Consider the following 3,725-nt stretch of genomic DNA (forward strand, 5'->3'; position numbering starts at 1 on the left):
TGGGCTAAGCCTCTGAAATTATAAGCCAGCTGCAGTTAAATGTTTTCCATTGTAAGAGTTATCATGGTCACGGGGTCTCTTCGCAGCAATAGAAACCTTGACTGGCCTTTTAACGCAGAGAGAGCTGCCTACCTCTGCTGCCCAGATGCTAGGATTAAAGGTTTATACTACTACCGATGGCCAGTGGAATACACTTTAGAGTGGTCTAAATGGTGAGTGTTCGTGTTTGTGTATATATGTATATAAACCATAATTTTTGAAAGATGTAGTTCTTGTGGCCTTAGACTAGCCAGTGGTATCTTAGATTTGGATATCAAATCTGAAGCATGGAGGCGGGTCTTCCCAACACCAACACAAATCCTGCTGAGTCTTCTCCTTCTCTTCTGTCTCTCTCTCTGTCTCTCTGTCTGTCTCTGTCTGTCTGTCTCTCTGTATCTCTGTCTCTCTCTGTGTCTCTGTCTCTCTCTGTCTCTCTCTGTCTCTGTCTCTGTGTCTCTGTCTCTCTCTGTCTCTCTGTCTCTCTCTGTCTCTCTGTCTCTGTCTCTCTCTGTCTCTGTCTCTGTGTCTGTCTCTGTCTCTGTCTCGCTCTGTCTCTCTGTGTTTCTCTCTGTCTCTCTCTGTCTCTCCGTCTCTGTCTCTCTCTCTGTCTCTCTGTCTCTCTGTCTCTCTGTCTCTCTCTCTCTCTCTCTTTCTCTCTCTCCTTGTCTCCTGGCCAAAGCCTAAGCATGTATTTCTGGAACTTTGGACCACCTTGCTCCTTTCCTAAAGCCTCCCTCCCTCAGGCTGCCTAGCCTCTTGTAGCTGCCTCCATGCCAGCTTAACTCAGATGCTGTAGCTTATTTATTCCTTCTCTTCCCCCATTCTCCTCCTACAGGCAGCTGCTGAGATTTACAATTTGCCTACCCTGAGGTTTATCTTTTAAATGCTAATAAAATTGTGTCAAGCTTTGGGGGAAAAATGAAAGAAGAAGAAGAAGAGGGGGGAAGAAGAAGAAGAGGAGGAGGAAGAGGAGGAGCTGGAGGAGAAGGGGGAAGAGGAGGAGGAAGAAGAAGGAGAAAGAGGAGGAGGATGGGGAGGAGGAGGAGGAAGAAGAAGAAATCAAGGGCTGTGGGTGTAGCTCAGTCAGTAGAGCAATTGCCCAGAATGCACAAAGCCAGGGTTTGATATAAATAGGCATAATGATGCTTTCCTCTAACCACAGCACTGAGGTGGAGGGGAGGAGGATCAGAAGTTCAAAGTCATCCTCTAAACAGTGCTCCTCAACATTTCTAACACTGCAACCCTTTAATATAGTCCCTCATATGGTTGTGGTGACCTCAACCATAAAGTTATTTTGCCACTACCTCATAACTATAATTTTGCAACTGTTGATAAATATCTGTTATGCAGAATATCTGATATGTGAGCCCTGTAAAAGGATTATTTAACACCACAAAGAAGTCTTGACCCACAGGATAAGAACTCTACAACACAGTGAGGCTAAACAGCAGCCTGTGCTACAAGAAAACACATACACACACACACACACACACACACACACACAATTTACTTTAAGGAAAGAAATTGGACTTCATCAAAATTTAAAAACTTGGGCCAGAGAAAATACTCACCAATTAAGAGTGATGGCTGGAGGCTGGAGAGATGGCTCAGCAGTTAAGAGCACTGACTGCTCTTCCAGAGGTTCTGAGTTTAATTCCTAGCAACCACATGGTGGCTCACAACCATCTGTAATGGGATCTGATGCCCTCTTCTGGTACAGTGTACTCATATACATAAAATAAGTGGTGTCTGCTCTTGAGTTCAGTTCCTAGCACCATCTGTAACACCAGTTCCAGGGGATCTGATGCCCTCTTCTGGACTCTTCAGATACCTGAACACACATGTCACACACACATACACACACACACACATAACCATTTGTAAAGAACTCTCTCCAGGACAGGAGTGTAGTTCAGTTGGCAGAGTGCCTGCCTTGTCTGGGCAGCATAAGACCATATCTCAAAATATTAAACAAAAAATAGCATTCTTAAGAAAGTGAGCCTACAGAGAGTGGTCTACAGAGTGAGTTCCAGGACAGCCTGGACTACACAGAGGAACCCTGTCTCGAAAAACCAAAAAAGAAAAAGAGAGAGAGAGAGAGAGAGAGAGAGAGAGAGAGAGAGAGAGAGAGAGAATGAGAGAGAAAGTAAGCCAGGCATAGTGGCACTTATCTTTAATCCCAACACTCAAATGGCAAAGGCAGAAGGATCTCTGTGAGTTTGAGGCCAGCCTGGTCTACATAGTGAATTCCAGGACAGCCAGAGCTACATAGTGAGACTCTCTCTCTCTCTCAAAAAAAAAAAAAAAAGGTGATAATCAACCCACAGATTGAAAGAAATGTCCAGAAAAATATATTTCTTGAAATTACAACAATAAAAGAACAACCTGACTTAAAATGAACAAAGGTTCTGAATACATTTTATCCAAAGAAGCTAAGTGGCCCAAAAGCACATGAAATATACCTAAGGTTTAGCCTAAGGGATATGCAATTAGAAACCACAATGAGAAAACAGACATAAAGTTCCATGCGTGTAAGTCCAGCATTTGGAAGGTGGAAGTAGATGGATCTGAAGTTCCAGATCTGAAAACTGGAGAGATGAAGGTTCAGCAGTTCAGAATACTGACTGTGGGCTGGAGAGATGGCTCAGCAGTTAAGAGTGCCGACTGTTCTTCTGAAAATCCTGAGTTCAAATCCCAGCAACCACATGCTGGCTCACAACCACCTGTAATGAGATCTGACGCCCTCTTCTGGTGTGTCTGAAAACAGTTACAGTGTACTTATTTATAATAATAAATAAATCTTTGGGTCTGAGTGAGTGGGGTTGACCAGAATGAGCAGGGCCGACTGGACCAAGCAGAGGCCCTAAAAGTCAATTCCCGACAACCAGATGAAGGCTCACAACTATCTGTACAGCTACAGTGTGTACTCATACACATAAAACAAATAAATATATCTTTAAAAAAAAAAAAAAAAACCACTGGCTGCTCTTCCAAAGGTCCTGAGTTCAATTCCCAGCACTTGTGACTGTCTATAACTGTAGTTCCATGGGATCCAGTGCCCTCTTCTGGTGTGTATACATGCAGACAGAACACCCATATGCATAAAATATGTAAGTCTCTTTTTAAAAAATATTTATTTAAAAAGAAGTTCAGCAGTGTCCTTGACTACACAGTGAGTTCAAGGCCAGCCTGGAATACATGAGAACCTGTCTTAAGAACAGCAAATCACAGTGAGATATTGTGATGGTTAATCTTGCTTGTCAATTTGATTGGAATGAGAAGGACCTAGGAGATTTCTAAAGCTCACCTCTGTGTATGTCAGTCCAGAGAGGAAAGAATGAAAGGAAGGGAGGGAAGGAGAGAAGGGAAAAGGGGAGAGGGAAAGGTAAGGGAAAGAGATGCTATGATGCTGAAATTTGGTGTGTTTAATGAACTTTGTCAATTGGATGACAAACTAACTGTATCAAGCAGCAACGTTTTTTGAAATAAAATATTTTTAATAATCCTTAGGGAATTTTATGCAATGTATTTGGGTCATATTTACCCTTAGCTCCTTCCATTTTATCTTCTCTTTTTCTTTAGTTAATAATCCACAAACTCAGCTGGGTGGTGGTGGCACACACCTTTAATCCCATCACTTGGGAGGCAGAGGCAGGCAGATTTCTGAGTTCGAGGCCAGCCTGGTC

Source organism: Mastomys coucha, unplaced genomic scaffold, assembly GCF_008632895.1.
Source record: "Mastomys coucha isolate ucsf_1 unplaced genomic scaffold, UCSF_Mcou_1 pScaffold21, whole genome shotgun sequence".
NCBI lineage: Eukaryota > Metazoa > Chordata > Mammalia > Rodentia > Muridae > Mastomys > Mastomys coucha.